The sequence below is a fragment of the Apodemus sylvaticus genome, chromosome 14 (assembly GCF_947179515.1).
Source record: "Apodemus sylvaticus chromosome 14, mApoSyl1.1, whole genome shotgun sequence".
Classification (NCBI taxonomy): domain Eukaryota; kingdom Metazoa; phylum Chordata; class Mammalia; order Rodentia; family Muridae; genus Apodemus; species Apodemus sylvaticus.
Window position 1 is genome coordinate 37936109 of NC_067485.1, and position 17036 is coordinate 37953144.

A 17036-nucleotide genomic window follows, 5' to 3' on the forward strand; every position below is an offset into this window, starting at 1 on the left:
ACCAAGTTGCAGGGGAAAGGTGCCTTATTACAACAATGCTATGCTGAATGTATTCTTGGAATAATGGGTTTCAATTATATCACTGATGCTGTGTAGAATTTCTCAACTTAAGGACATTTTTGACCGAGCGGGATTCAGAGTGACTTTCCTGGGAGGTGGTCTTTGAAAGTGTGGCAACTCTTTTAAATATCAGTTTAATATCACTCCACCAAGGGAGTGTGAAAAGTATATACCATTCAGGGATATCATTGCTGTTTCCTAGCTCAATATGATATCTGGAATATATTGAAGGTGCTTTGGCCTCACCTATTTATAACGGTTTAGATGGGCGCCATCCCGGGGCCAGTGATGCGTTTTCTGTGGAGTCCTCTGAACAGGCTTTGCTGAAAAGAATACATTAGGTCTGTCAGAATGATTCTTTTCAGGGGATGACGCCTTGCAGATGCCCTTTGTTGAGGGAGAACGGATTAGCCTGCAAGGCTTTTCTGATCTTCAGGAAGACAGAAAATTTCAAACATTCTTCTACCATTTGAACTTCCCTGTAAGAAACCCTCAGATATTTTCCACACTACAATAATAATCATGAGCCTCTTGCATTTTGAAATACAGAGATAGACATATCTTAGAGTAAAATTAACTTCTTACATATTCATTTATCACTAGGAAGGCTGCACTGAACGCCTGTTTAGTTCCTAATTTGTGGTTAATATTCTTTGCACTTGAACATTGTCCTGCAGGAAATAATGTATGTGGCCCAGTTATTCCAGGACATAATCAGACACACACATGCACACACACACACACACACACACACACACACACACACACACACGTACGCACGCACACGCGCTCACACGCACACGCATACGTGCTCACACACACACATGCATACTGACATATACACAGACATGTCAGTAGCACATGGCAGATATTTATCGATCTATGTTTAAGTGTCTTTAATAAGGACATGCTATTTCAAGGTGGAGGGGCACCACCAAGTAAATAAAAATAGCATGAAATGAACTGGCATTGTGGAAGGCATTCCTCAGAAGACCTGGGCTCGCTGACATAGAAATCATCTCCTGCTTTCACCAGAGACAGTGTCAGAGTGTGGAAAGGACCCCCTTTAATTTATAATGACTTAGAATACATGTCACTCTTTGTGCCCAGAGCCACAGACCTGCTGTTTTATAGGGTATGAGCCTTTCTCTTGGTCAAAATTTTAAAACCAAACAAGAATCTTGTTGAGACCCTTCTTAAAAGATGAAATCCAGTCTCATGGCTTGGGTTTGGACCATGTCTCACAGAGGGCCCCATGTTGATAGGCCCTCATAAATGTCTTTGTTGTTGCTGCTGCTGAATGGGGGGGCGGTAAGGATGAGAACTGCCTGGGGGAGCAGAGTTGCCAATGGGAGCTAGGGGAAGAGCTACTGGACCCAGAGGGGAAGACAGACGGGCGGACATATTCTGCCAGATGCTACTGCTGCGCTTGAAGAAAAAGGAAAAATGCCTGACATCATCTGCTCTTTGTGTCCTGGCCCTCTGCTAGGAGGCATTCAAGTGTCTGGGATTCGCTGGGAACAGAGCACGGCCTCCTTTGTGGCCCTGTTTTCTGAGCCTGCTCCATCTCCCCCTCAGTCCCCCGCCCCTTTTCTTTCCCCTTCTTGGCTCCCTGTCTTGCTTCCTCAGCCTTTCTTGTATACAGTCCCCAGTCTCCTTCCTGTAACTGAAAACCATTCGAGGAGGTGGGATTACTTCAAAGTCTCACACAAGAGCCAAGCTGAAGCTTACCTAGAGAGGGGAAGACAGGCACATTTGTGTTTTGAGACAAGGTCTCCTGTACCTTAGACTGGCAAACTATGACGTGGGTGAAGATGATCTCGGATTCAGTCCTCCTGCCTCAACCTCCTGAGTGCTGGGGATTATAGCTGTGTACTAGGGCCCGCTACAAAACATATTTTTTTAATGTTTGAGTGCATTATCTTATAAAGAAAATGGACTATTGTTTAAATAGATCATTCTATCTATAGAATCCATGCAACCTTTAGCGGTATTGATGCTTTTATTAGTAGTACTTATACTGTATTTACTTAATGTCTTCTTGCTGAGAAAAATGTCTCAGTTTTGGGAAAAGGTAAGAATAGAATCCTGAAAGAAAATGAGAGAATTTTTATTCTGGAACCAAATGTGTGTGCCCATGGCCTAGGGACACATATTCAGGTTACCCCCAATTCCATGTTCCGGTGTGGCAGGAGTTTTATGAGGGCTCTGTAGTAATAGACCAAAGAAAGTCAGAAACCAAGACACTTTTCATTTACCTTGGAAGGTATATCAGGGAAGTAACTTATGGTAAAGGGAGGATGGTAGATTCAACACAGAGCGGCTATTGGAGGGAACTCAACGTCATCCAAGACAGTTTGTAGTTAGAACCTGGCCATTGCACCTCTACACATTGACTGAAATTCTAAGCAGTTAATCAACCTTATAGCAAGTTCAGTGGAAGAAGTGACTTCTCTCTGGGAACTTCCCATCACACCAAGTCTTGCAGTAACATGGGAAGTCAAGGCTTTAGCTCAGGTATGGTTTTGCAACTGAACCAAAATTTCACTTATTGCAAACAAATCTGGGAAGAGCTGAGGTCGTTACCACACATTGCTAAGTTAGTGGTTAACCTCATTCTAGTCTGTGTAGACAAGATGATTTCTAAATGACGAGAGAATTGAGATACTAGAGTTTTAAATATCCTCGTTACTGTTTGCCTATGTTACCCCAAAAGTTCACTTAATGGAAATGTAATCCTCAAATTCATGTGTTAATGATATTTGGAAGGAGAGCCTTGGGAGCTCCTTAGGATTAGCTGAGGTTAGAGGGTGGAGTTCCCATGATGCATTAGTGGCTTTAGAGGAGAATGAGGAGGGGCTACAGCCATCAGTCTGCACTGTGGTGGTGTGCCAGGCTCTGTGCCTTGTCCGATGCAACTAGTCCTTCAGCAGTTGCTAGTCTCTGTCCCTGCAATTCCTGGCCTTCACAGTTGTGAGTCAAAAAAAAAGTCCTTCTTTACTTATATTTTCCCCCAGAATGTGGTATTCAGTCATAGCAACAGAAGACAGTAGGAGACAGTCATTGCAAGATGTTTTTTTTCTGTTTGCTACTTTTACGGAAATCTGTTTACTGAGAACTTTTTAGTCTTCCTGTTGACCAGCATGTCTGCTCTGCACAGATCTTCCAGTGGGAAGGATTCTGGCCAGGATTTCACTCCCATGTCCAGTGTAATTTTTCTTAGGGTAATTCTAACTTTGTTTTAAACTATGTGTGGCAGGAGTACCCATATGGCCGAAAATAAAAGATACATGTTACCTGATAGCTCCAGCTCTTCTATGAGGTGACAGCCTTTATTCAGTTCTAGGCCCGTCTGTTCCCAAGCAGTGTCCTTGCCTTTGCGGATGAAGCTTCAGTCATTCCTTGCTTTGATGTGGTTTCTGTGCTTCCACACTCTTGCCTGCACTGCTAAGTGTGCCAGCTGCAAAAATTGCTCAGAACACCCCTCTTGCTCTTGGGTCTGGTCCTGAGTTATAACCCCAGGACCGACCAAGTATAGAGAGTGAACTATGTCTGCCCTGGCTGTATGTGGGTTGATTTTTCTGTTGTCATCCATAAACAAAAGAGAATATCAGCTATTTACATCGTGCTTATGCTATGTTTAGGACCTTTCATGACCCAGAGATGATTTAAGGGATACTGGAAGTGGGGGTTAAAATCAGGGACTGGAACTTTTCATGCACCAGTTCCTTGTGGCTAATGAAGGGCGACTGTCCTGTTGTTTTGGGGTAGACAAAACATTGTCCTTAGGGTTTGAGCGAGATAGGAACACGTCAATAAGCTTCTGATATGGGAAGTACATATCAGTCACTTTTTGAGTAATTACTCATTACCTATTTGTGTTAGTTATTGTTCTAGATCCCAAGAATGCACGGGTTCAGCACAGGTAATTCCTATACTAGGGAGATACTTGATTTGGGGCAAAGAGAGTGAAGAATAATGGTAATAAGATAAAATTAAATGTCAGATAACAACAAGTGTAAAGAAATAATGCATTAACGTGGAGGCAAAGGTGTACTGTGAGTGCTGTTTTAGGTGGCGTGGTCCCAGGTAAGCTCTGAAGCTTTGAACCATTATTTTCTTCATCTAGAAGGAGTCTGTGCTACAGAGAAGGCCATGATTTCTTCAAAATCCTCATGTTGTAGCTTGATATAGCAAAAAGGCTGGACCGTTATTAGGGAAAAGAGCCCTGCACGTTCCCACACCACATGGGAAACATTATACAAACTCTGTGATTTCTTGAACCCTTTGTATGCCTATCATAATACTGACAAATTGGGCAGTAAATGATCAACAGGTGTACCATAATAAGGTAGAACAATTACAACAGTTTGTGATAATGAAAGCTATGTGATTGGAGTGTTTTTTTTTTTTTTTTCCTTGAAGGACTCTAAGCATACTGTATTGAGACTGCTGGTGACTGAGACTGTGAGTAATGGGAACACTGCTGTGGCTGCTCAGCCTGGGGTCTAGCTGTGAGTCCGCTTTCTGTCGCGCCTCTCTGGCTCCTGCTAGCATCCAGCACCATGCATTTTCTATTTGACATACTACTCAGATCATGTTTTTAGTGACATTGCAAGAGGTCTGAAGGAAGGTAGGTGTTCCATGTGATTGTATGTATGGTGTATGTGATTGTGGCCTATACCTGTGTGTAGATGCACATCCATGTGTGTGCGCATTACATGCACATTATGTGTGTGTGGAACCGGAGTGCAATGTTGGGTGTCTTAGTTAGCCATCTTCCACCTTAGGTTTTGAGACATGGTCTTTCACAGAACATGGGTGACACTCATTGGTTCACCTACTCTGGCTGGCCGATAGCTTCAGCCTTTTACATGGGTGTTGGAGATTTAAACCTGGGTTCTTCAGCTTGTGTGGCAGACATTTTACCAGTGTAGATAGACATCTCCTCAGCACTGAGCTGACGGGTTTTGTTTTTTTGGACTTGGAATAGCAAAGTGGCAGAATGTTTCCTGAAGCTGTACCTATCAGTCTTGTGGCCCAATAGGGAGACATCCTTGGAAATAATTCTGATGCTCCAGGTCCTCGTTTGAAGTCCGTCCCCATCTGAAACATGTGTGACATGCCTGAGCCTTAGAGAGCAGAGGGATTAGGTAGATCCTGCAGTCCAGAGCCCTTCCCCTCCAAATGTCGGCCAGCCACTTTGGAATCTCCCTTCCTTCTAATTCTGTTGTTATTCCTGTGATGGGGCTGTTCATGCTGGTGCCGCACTTTGCTGAATAAATGTGGGGACAGATGGAGGTGGCAGACTGGAGGAGAAGAGCAAGAGTTGACATGGAGCTGGGAGCTCTTCACAAGGATGGCCCGTCTGTGTGCTTCCTGGGGGGACGAGCTTGTGATTGGCATGTGGTAGTGCCACTCAGGCACACCTGGGCCTGAATGGGCTTCACAAGGTGAAGACAAGCTGCTGCCTCCACGAAAAGGCTTTAAACACAATTGGACGTTAAATGACTGAAGAAATCCTGGGGTTGAAAAGGAATACTATTTCAAATTCATTTGTATGATAGGTTTTCCTGATCTGTATTTTATTTCAAAATCAAAAGAAATGATTGTCTGTCTGTCTTTCTGGCATATAAGATCATGAGGGATGCATGCAGCAGGGGAGGATTCTTATCAGTCGGGAGTTTGAATTGCTGATGACATCTTGATCATCTAGCTGGTTGCCAATTGGTCTGCCTTTGTCTTGTCTAATTGTTAGTGTATCTATCCGTCTATTTCTCCATTCCATCCATCCATCTTGTATCCCACCTTCTGGCCTATCCACCAACTCATTCATTAAAGTTTAGCATGGAGGAATATTTCTGTTATTAATAGTGTGATTATTTTGCCTTTATTTCATTTGGCGTTGGTTTTCTTTCTTTATACAATGATTAGCTTTATTTGGATTTTTCTTTTCTTTTTTCCCTTTTTGTTTTGTTTTTTGTTTTTATTCTGTGTTTCACGATGGGGTTTCTTTGTGTGAAGCCATGACTGTCCTAAAACTCACTCTGTAGACCAGGCTGGCTGTCTTCAAACATACAGAGAGCCACATGCTTCTGCCTCACAAGATTAAAGTAATGCACCACCACTGCTGAACCAGTCTCTCTCTCTCTCTCTCTCTCTCTCTCTCTCTCTCTCTCTCTCTCTCTCTCTCATACACACACACACACACACACACACACACATTTGGATTGTTTAAAGGATCATATTAGTTAAAAATCTTGAGATATTTTATAATGTGTATGTTCGGGTGTAGATATTAAGAAAAGTTTTAGCGAGATCTTTGCTCTGAGTCAACTGACATCTGTCAACAGTGTCAGTTAATCAACAGCCTTCGTTCACCTGACATTTGCAATAGTGAACAGTGTTCACTTTTTTTTAATCTGCATTATTGGATGAGAAACTGAGGCAGGAAATTAGCTCTTCTCAAAAATAGTCAGTAGAGAGATAAGGTCAGCAGATCATTTCAGGGAAATGATGTGGCTAGGAGATGGCTCAGTTGGTAAAGTCCCAACATCCATGTAAAATGCTGGGGATGGGGATGTGACATCGAGACAGGCCTTCTAGCCTGTCAAGTCTTAGTCCAGTAAGAGAGTCACATGTCAAAAATAAGGTGGACAGCTCCTTCAGAATGACATCTGAGGCACCGGCATATGTGCACCCATGTTCTCTCTCTCACACACACACAGTCATCAGTAGACTGGCTGAAGCAAGTGCAGGTGACCTTTACTTAAACCGTAGGGACTTTGTGGGTGTGGGGCTAGAGCATGGGTCCCCAAATGGCCACAGTAGGGACCGGTCAGGGGAAGACAGCTTGGGGGAGTTAGAAAGGCTCCTTCTCCAGTTTTCATTTGGTCTAACTGGAGAGTTTGTGCAGAGACTCGAGCAGCGGAGTCCATGTGAGTATGTGTAGACTCTAAGTCTTCCTTAAGAGTCTGACACACTCTGCCTGCTCCTAGCTCTCCGCGTGGTGCCGTGCTCCACTCGCCCATGCCTTCATCAGTGAAGCCACTGAACAGTTCGTTCATCAGAAGGCCTCAGCACCCACTGTCCAGCCCTCCACCGCTCCGATAATCATCACGGTTCAAGCCTCTGCTCCTTTCTCAGGATTTGAAAAAGAAAACCTCCCCCATCTTCCTCCCCTCTGCCGTTTCCTAGATTTTAACCTGTTTTTCTGTGATTTAAAAACAGCTTCTGTCCACTAAATGGATCAGTAGATTTCTGTGGGCTTTGCTAGTGAAAACTATAGCATAATATTTAGATTAAAACAGTCTGAGAGCCACACTTGAAAAGCACATCCTGGTTACTTGATGAATTCCTCTCTTTCCTTTTTATTCCTGGTATCCTGGGGTGGCCTACTGGAGGAAAAAAAATTACTATTTGATTCTCCCTGGGTGGTCAGGGAGGTCTTGTAAAGACTCTTGTTTGTTTTGTGTGAGCCTTCAAAGACATGCACGCTTTCCTCCATAAAGATGTACTAAGAAAATAGGGATTTTTTTTGAAGTTGCTATGTATAAAGAGAGATTCGGAGCAACCATCTTCCTTTAGAACTGTAAGCTAATGTGATTAGAGGGCCCCCTTTCACCAGGAGCCTTTGTTGTTTCTGTTTGTGGTCATTACCACCAGGCTTATGGGAGAGGTTTATGCTTACAAGAAATCACCTCCACCTGCTTCCCTCCCCAATTAATCACATACTTTAATATCAAAAACTACGTTTATTGTGTCCACCTGGGCTTTGGGGGAGAACACAGAAAGAGCAGTGGGTGTGGAGAATGTGTCTGAGTGTGCACTTGTATTTGTATGCAAGTGTACTTGCATGTATGTTTAGAGTGTGTGTGCGTGCATGCACGTGTGACCATTCATTCGCGTGCATGTGTATCTCCATAGCTCAGTACTCTCCTGAGGCGTGTACAGGGCAGCACATTTCAAGCCAAGTCTCCTGCACATCCCAATTAGCGAGACCCTCCTGCTGTGGTGAGGGAGAAGAGTCTGAATTTGCGATAGGGCCAGCTAAGTGTAGGCTGCTTTTTCCATGCAGTCTCTGCAGAGCTGTCTCATTAGCACCCCAAGGTCAGTGGGAAGTTGGGAAGCTGCTACCCTGTGCACAGTTGGTATTTTCTGCTGTGTGTAGTGGTAGCAACCATTTTATTTACTCAAACTTTTTTTTTTTTTTTTGCATCTCAGGATATTAATTGTACTTAATGGGAGAGGCTGATAATGCTGAATTATTTTAAACCTGGAGGGAGCCAGAGCAGGTGTGTCCTGGTTATAACTGCTGATCTACCAAGTAGTTTTCTTGCTACCTGATTTATAGGACAAATGTGCCTTGCCAATTATGTATAGCCCAGTAAGGAGAGAAAAATGACCTTGAGCCCCAAGATCTTGATGGTTGCTTTCTAATGTGTGTTCATTTTCTGAAGATGCAGCAGCGTCCTGGCCCTGGAGGAATATTGTACATTTCTAATCCTTAGACAATTATTTCCCCTGCAAAACAAAAAAAGAAGTCACCCGGAAATAGCTGGATCTTCCCTGAATTGCTAATTACTTTTTTCTTGGAATTAGATTTTCAGAAAATAAGGACTTTATGGAGTATGTACCAAAATATGTGAAGGATAACCGAACTTCCAAGTTTCTTTCTGTGTCAAGAAACACTTGCAGTTATGAACTCCGTGTGTGTTTACAAGGGGATATCAGGGAAAGATAAAGCTTTTAAGTAAAATACAAGTTTTTGTTTGCTTTTTTTTTGAGACAGGGTCCCCTGTAACCCAGGCTAGCCTCAAACTCTTTTAAGTACCCAAGGATGACCTTGCAACTGTAGACCCTCCTGCTTCTTCCTCTCCAAGCTGGGATTCTCAGTGTGCATATCCGAGCCTGGGTAAAAGTGTCATTAGCTAATTTTGTTCTCTACTCTATTGAGTAATTATTTTGTAATCAAACATGTGCTCATAAAACACCAGAGTTTTAAAAAGATAAGCACGGGCATAGAAAACAAACTTGACCTTTGATATAATCTTGCATTTCACTTTTAAGTCCTAGAGTCAATGTTCACTAGGGTTTTGATGTGACAACAGCGGTGGCCTGGCACCCATGGTGCTGTTAGGAAGTTCTTCTCTGACGTCACCAGCTGGGGATTTGATCTGTGCCTGCCATTGCTACTTCTGTGACAGGAACAATTTTTTGTACATCCTCCAATGTAGCCCTAGAGCCTTCTGTTGCTGGCAGTGCTAAGTTGTGTAGGCCAGAGGTCAACATCGGATGTCATTCTCCAGCTCTTTGTACCTCAGGGTTGGAGGCAAGGTCTCTGATTCACCTGGGACTCCACCAAGTAGTCTAGGCTAGCACGCAGCTAGGGATCTGCCTGTGTCTGCTCCCCAGCACCTAGTGCAAGAGAATGCTTGCATGCCCACCTCCCAACTAGGTCTTAGGAGTAGAATGCAGGTTCTTAAGCTTGAATGGCAAGTACCACCAGCTGGCCCATCTCCCCTGCCCTACTGACGCTAGGTTTACAAAGTTGTTTTAAAGACTAAATGAAATCAGCTGCATAAAGACTAAATGAAATCAGCTGCATAAATCGCTAAGGTGAGGGTTGGAGAATGAGGGCTCAGGAGAGAGAACCCTGGCTGCTCTTCCAGGGGATCCTGGTTAAATTTTCAGCAGCCGTGTGGCAACGTGTAACTTATCCATTACCTCAGTTCCAGCTCCCTCTTCTGCTCTGGTCTCCATGCCCATCAGGCACGTTAAGTGGCACACATGCATAATGCAGGCAAAACACCCATGCACATTAAAAAAAGATCATTGGGGCACATGGGGCACATGACACACATTGGTGCTGTGTACACTCTCCATCCCCACGCCGCCTGGCAGCACACACCCACCATGGCATCTCAGGAGTAATTTCCCTGGTGTAGCCAAGTCCTCTTAGCTTTGAAAGTCACCCTGGAGAAATTTTATCACCAAATCATGAAAGTCTCAGCTTGGGATGGCTCCACGTCCTGCTGGCCGTGCCTTAGAGAGGAGCGGTCAGACTGGAACTGTGCCCATCCTTGCTGAAGGCTCCTAGCTTCGCTCAGGAATCTGGAGAGTTAATCCTCTGCAGTGAGGCTCTGGTGTGGCTCCAGGACAGTGTTGGGTCCTGTAAGGACCTTGGTTCCTTACAGTGTGTAACTCAGTTTCCCTTTCTCTCGTAGTACTCCCACGTGACTGCAGAAGCCTTCACACCCAGCATGTTCAGGTAAGAGGTTTTACCTGGATGGGAGGGTTTCTAGATGACAGATCTTTGTGATGGTGTGTGTTACTCCAGGCTGTGCCTTGATTTTGCTTAAGCTATCCCAAAGTCCCAGATGAACCTCTTCCCTTTATTCCTCTCCTCTTCACAGCTATTTATTTTGGGTGTCTTCATTTTTAAATTTTTTCAATCATAATAGCTTACTTTTATGTAAATATGTGTATTTTTTCTATCATAATAGCTTTACTTTTATGTATTCATATGTGTACCTTTTGGTAATTTAAAACGTGCATCATTTAAATTAACTTTTTCATTGATTTTAAGCTAAAGGTTTCCTCTGAGGAAGCAGGCCAGTCTGCTTCACCTTTGCCAACTCTATGTACAGTGCTTTGACTTATTTATTTTTCCATATGAGTCCCTTAAAGATGAGAACCATTTTTTTTTTTTTTTGTAAATGTAAGTATCATTTCTTTCGCCCAGTGTAGTAGCGGTCATAACTAAGCCCTTCCTATGTAGCAAGCAGCCAATGTTCAGTTGTCCAAACTCACCAATGATGAGGGAGTTAAATCCAAAGCACCAATGATCATTGGCCATCACATCACAGGTGAGCAGCTAGAAATGCATATGTTAATTGAAAAATGCAGATAATTAGACCCAACCCTGGCTAGTGTCTCAGGGATTCTGGTTTTGGGCTGTTGTAACATGTTTTGCAGATGATTCTCAAGATGGTGGTGTCAAGCAAACCTTACTGGTATACAGATGTTAAAAGTTAAGTCTCTGCTCACCCTATTTTGCATCTGTCATTGTATTTAACATGACAGCACATTGTGAAGCCCTTTACATTCATAAGATGGTGTGTTGTGTATCACTCAGATGCTCCAGCCTTCCGTTGCCTGCTATCATCCATACTAAGGCAGCTTCAGTCTCCAGGTGTAGAAACAGAAACATAGCCCGCTTCTGTGCTATGAAGTGTATCTATGAGCTGGGACAGAACTGGTGACCGTAATGTTCTAGGATAGAAAAGACAATGATTTTTTTTTTTAAAGAAAAAAGATGTATTCATTTTTATGTATATTGATGTTTTATGTACATGATGTACTGCATGTATGCTTGTGTGAGGGTGCCAGATCCCCTGGAACAGGAGTTAAAGACAGTTGTGAGCTGTCATGTGGTGTCGGGACTTGAACCCCAGGTCCTCTGGAAGAGCAGCTAGTGCTCTTAACTGCTGAGATTTCTCTCCAGCGCAAGACAATGAAATTAAATATCTGTGAGGATTCAGTAAGGAGACCTGCTTCCTTAAGGGTGTATTTTCAGAGTTGGGTTTCTCACCTGCTGACTGGACATCTGAATCACTTGTTTGACTCCAGGAGATGTGTGATTTTTATTGGGGTGCTGGTGCAGCGTTTAACAGTGCAGTCGTGGGTTTAGGCCCTTACCTGTTGTATGAGTAAACGCTCTGAGAACTTCAGTTCTTTAGCCCAGACAGACCTGCTCTAAAGTCCATTCTTGTGCTATCTCTGGGTTTGTTTGTTGTTTTGATTTAGCTGGTGTTCACTCTTCTGTGATATCTAGGTGTGGAGTGTCTAGGTATGTGAAATTTTGATCCTGGTTTCCTAGATGTCTATAGGTGACATCGCTAGCATGGCCGTGACATTCCCTTTCACCCCTGTCCTTTTTTTGATTATAAGTGGACACAGCTCCAGGAAAGGGCCTTTTAGGGACTGACACTGCATTTTTGCAGTGCGGAGTGTTTTCATTTTTCTGAGACTATCAAGGGGGGGGCAGAGCTTTCCTTGCAATCTCCGAAATTGTGGAAAGGAAAAGTTGAGGTCTGTTTGCTGACGGAGTGTTGAAATAGTCTACAGGAAAAGGAAATGGAGACAAGGTCTTGGCAGGTTTATCACCTGTCTCTCCCACCCCGAGCTTCTGGCAAGCGTGATTAGAAATTGACTCGTCTCCTCCAAGACTGCTAGCTTGCTTGCTGCCTGCCTGCTGACTTTCCGTAGTTCATTCGCCATCTTTCACACGTGCTATCCCCAAATCACAGAACTCATTAGAAATAAACAGCATGGATTTGGTCAGTCACATTTTCAGGATTAGCCAGATGTAAATCTGAGTTGCAGTTGGGAGGTTTCCTGCGTGTCATTTAAAAATAAATAGACCTCTAGCCTTGAGTAGAAACAGATTAAAAAAAAATGACTTTGTGGAAAACACATTTTATTTCTCCAGTTTAAAATGGGTCAGAGGTAAGTTTTTTTCTTTTTTTCTTTTGACATCAATGCTTAGTTTAAATCATGTTCTTTTCATCTCCCTGCTGTTTGCATTTGGGGTAGAAATAAAGACCCAGTTTCACCTCCCAAGAGGAGAAAGCTTAATCAGTTCAGAAATCTTTTTGACTGACAGTAGAGGTCTGTGGCCTGACTCCAGTCACCTCAGCTGCTCAGTAGGTTGAGACAGGAGGGTCTCAAGTTTAAGGTCTAAGCAGGCGCTAGAGGGAATTGGTTCAACACCAGCCTGGGTAACTTAGCAAGGCTCTGTCTCAAATGAAAAGTCAAAAGATGGCTGGGGATGTAGTTCGTTGGTCCATGTTCGCCTTGCCTGGGCAAGGGCCTGGGTTCTAGCCCTAGCTTTGCAAACAAAACAAAACAAAACCCACCTGTGTGGTCTCCAGCAACTCTTTCCTTCTGGGGAAATAAACATACATTTGTGTATTTCCCAAAACACTTCGTGGAAAATCCTTACGATACAAGAGGTTTTTTAGGCTGTATTGACCTTGACCTTGTGTTTGATTTTCTTACCCTTTAAAACAACACATTTCTCACAAAGAGAAACTGGAAAGATTTTTTTTTCATGTGATTACAATATATGATTTGTGTGATTAGAAAATTCCTGTTTTCTGTTGATATGCAAATTTCCTGCCAGCAGTCCTGAATATCACATGCCACCTGTTTCTAATTCCACAAAACCTGTAATCATAACGAATGCAAAATGCTGTATTGGCCGTGTTGTTTAGGAGTCTGGAAAATAATTCGCATCTATGAGAACTTTTGTGTGTGTGTGTGTGGTTGTAATCAGGCGTGAATGCGAATACCAAGGGCTGACCTGATAGCAGACAGAGATGTTGTTGAAGGTGAGGTGGATGTGTCCCATCGGCCACTTGGGATCATGTTGGCGCCTAGAACCTCCAATTTGACAGTTACTACACACACACACACACACACACACACACACACACACACACACACTTTAAACAAAAATGGTTATTTATAGACTGTCATAGGAAAAGCATCAGCTTAATCAAAACCAGGAGTTGCTGGTCCCCCCCTTCCCCCCAGCATCCTCTTTCTTGAAACCATTCATCTCCCATCCCAATTCGAACTTCAGTGGGATTTTTCAGTGTGCAGTCCTAGGGTTTTTTTGAAAAGCAAAGATAATGTGCCTCGTTAGCTTTTATTTAGTGTTCAAAAGAAATCACTGGTCAGCTCTGGCAACAGTCCCAGTCCTCTGAATCCGCTCTGTGGAGGTGCGTGATTGAAGGCGTGAGGGGCGTGAGCGTGATGGAGCGAGCGCCTCACCTCTGCTTCCTGGGAGCCTGCTGCTGCTGGAAAGAGACTATAAAATGCCAGTAAATGTGGCTGCAGGGAAGGACAAAGAGAAGGAGAAACAGTTCTGTCCTTATTCCTGTCATGTCTTGTCAGTAAAGCTTGAGACGCAGCCTCCGAAGTGCGCGAGCCAGACCGGCTGGGCCCCTATGATCTAATCGAGGGTTTTCACTGGAGGCTAGTGATGCTCGGTCTAAGTGGGATTAATGTTCCTGAAATTTATTAGGCCTTGCCTTGACAGTGAAGATTATGGATGACTCAGGTTTCACTGGGAGACTGTGGCATGTGCTGCACCCTGGAATTTTTCCTATTGCTTTTCTTCTGAGCCCTGCAGGTACCAGATAGAGGACAGGTGCCCTGTGACCGGGACCTGGCTCGCACCTCTGTCAGCTGGAGTGTTTTTCCCATGAATTGGTAGTTAGCCTGTGCAGTGCTTTCTCCTGCAGTGAGGGAACAGGAAGCTCGAGTCCTTCCACTCTCCTTCCTGCTCTCCAGTGGTCTCCCCCTTTCCTCTTTCTCAGGTGTCCCTCCCCTTCCTCTCTTCCCTCCTTTCCTTCCATTCTTTTAAAGATGAGCATGAAGTCGATTTTGTTTCCTGATTTCTTAGCGTTCTTGGCGGTTTGTCTTTTTGCTCAGAGTTACCTAGCTCTCTGGGTGGAGGAGGCGGCATACCTGTCCCATTGTGCAGGTCCTAGGGCGACTCCTGGGAACCAGCTCTCTCCTTCCAGCGTGTGGCTTCCGGGGATCGAACTCCAGTCTTCGGAGCTGCAGCCAGCTCCTTTACCTGCTGGCTTAACTTGGTTTCTGTAGTCCAAGGTCGCTGATAGCTACTAGTTGCTTCTTTCTCATTTTACAACTTGCAGGAGCCATGACAATAATTTTGTTGTTGTTTGGCCCAGTCTTATGTACTTATGATTTGACTTGTGATCCTCCTGCCTCTGCCACCCGAGTGCTGCTGCGATTGAGTGAGCAGCACTAAGCCGGGATGGTTCAGTATTATTTCTTAGGTTGTTACAAGCCTAACGTAAAGCAATCTGCTGTGGGTATGTCTTACTGGCCTTACATTTGCTCGCAGTGTTGTGTGGCCATCACTACTGCCCGCCCCCAGAATAGCTTCATCTTCCTATAGCACAACCACATGTATGAAGCACTGACTTTACTTCCATCTTCTGTCCACCCCTGACAACCCATTCTCCTCGAGGTCCTGGAGTTTGTCCACTCCAATCAGTCTGCCGTGCTCCCTTCCATGATAGTCATGGTTTCTAACCCTTGGAAACTATAAGCTCTCAATAAACTTTCCCAAACTCTTCCATAAGTTTGGAAAACTTGATCATGATGTCTCTTCACAGTAGTAGAAAAGTGACTAAGACTCTCTTTGATGCTGATTTAATGTCTTAAAAATTTTAATTTTATAAGTGTCGTTATTTGAGTGACTATGAACAGCATGGATTGTGAATGCCTGTCAAGCCTTTGCAGACAGGTAAACGTGACAATAAGGATGCTTTTGAGAAGCCATGTAGGTAAAGGAAATCACTCACTCGCTCTGTAGAAGGCCCATGGAAAACCCACGTGCAAAGTTCTCATATATAAGGAATGTTGTTGCATGATACCCAGAGTAATTAAACTATAAGGTGATTTGCATAATTTACATCCAGTGTGGGGCTGGGAAGCTGGATCATGGGGTGAGGTGTCTACTGTGTAAGTTTGGGACCTTACACCCATCCGTGGCACCCATTTTAAAAACTCGGGAAGGTGGTGTGTATCTGCAGAGCCACCACTGGAGGGTAGAGACAGGAGCACCATGGAACCTCACTGGCCAGCTAACCTGTTTGAAACTGTGTCCTCCGGGTTCAGTGACAGACTGTGTCACTTAAGGTTAGAGCAATAAAGGACACCAAACACGAACCTCTGGCTTCCACACACACACATGCACTCACCTCCTCCTCCACCCCCCACTACAGATCACCTTTTCTGTTTGACAGCAATCTTGCTGAGTGCGATGCGTGCTCTAAGAAAAGAAGGGTGACCAACACCCCCTGGGAGTGTTCCCAAAGCGTGCCAGATTCATATTCTTCGTGGTTTTAATCTGTCTTCTAGAATATCCTGGATGGTGTGATTCTTTTAGAATGCTCAGGCATAACGAGTTGGAGAGCATCTTCTTGTAGCCAGCTGATGATGTTGTGTGCCGTGGGTCAAAGGTACGGGTGTTGCTGTCAGCTGCCGTATGAGCAGTGTGGAGGAGATGTTGGGTGCTGTGCAAGCCTTAGTAAGTGCAATAATCACTCAGGGAATCCTCTGACCTCTCCACGTATTTGATGGCACCCTGACTTCTTTTTACAAATGATAGGAGTGAGATAGAGAGAGGTTAACTTGTCTCAGGCCCGCGGAATGGGCCAGGCAGGCGCTTGACCCCAAGTCTCTGAGTTCAGACCATGTGTCTTTGACTGCCATGCCGTTGTGACCTGGTGCTTTACTGTTGATCTCATGGATAAACAGTGTGGACAGCATTCTCTAGAAGACAAATTATCTGTGATGGAAAGAAGAGCTTTTAAGGTCACTTTTCTGCATCTTTCCAAAAAGCTGTACTATTCCTGGTGGTCACAAAGTAGCTTAGCAGTTTGCCACCTTGGACGACAGTTTCTTATGAACACAACACCCTTCGTTTCACCTTTAAAGATGAATACAGTCCACAGAGAAGGGAATTTACAAAACCATGGTTAGTGTTTTAGGCTTTCTTTGTGTGTTTCTTTTTTTAAGAGGTATTGTTATTTCTTTATAAGTTTACATTTTATGAATATGAAAGAATTTACTAGAAGTAAGCTAAGTAAGATTTGTCAGGCATATCACTTATGCCCATTTCTAGTTGAGGAATCTTCTTTGAAAAATTTTAAAACATTTTCTAAGTTTATTTCAGCATTATTGAAGAGGATTGGCAAATAGAAATATTACATAATTCAAGATATATCTTGGTGAAGTTTTGACAGACATTACATAGTAACCACTACAACCAAATGAATTAGTCCACCCCTTACCATACCTAGTTACCATTACACACACACACGCACACACACACACAGACTGATAATTTTGTTAGTTGAGGGCTTACATTA

The 17036-nt window shown here is 43.8% G+C and overlaps 1 long non-coding RNA gene across 1 annotated transcript in view; it reads left to right on the forward strand.

The window, feature by feature from the left end:
• LOC127664885 (uncharacterized) overlaps positions 1 to 10330 on the forward strand; it is a 105021-nt gene extending 94691 nt beyond the window's left edge. Inside the window, exon 3 of the long non-coding RNA XR_007973267.1 lies at positions 10287 to 10330. This is a non-coding gene — a long non-coding RNA (uncharacterized LOC127664885). The remainder of the gene's footprint in view (positions 1 to 10286) is intronic.
• Positions 10331 to 17036: the final 6706 nt, after the last annotated feature.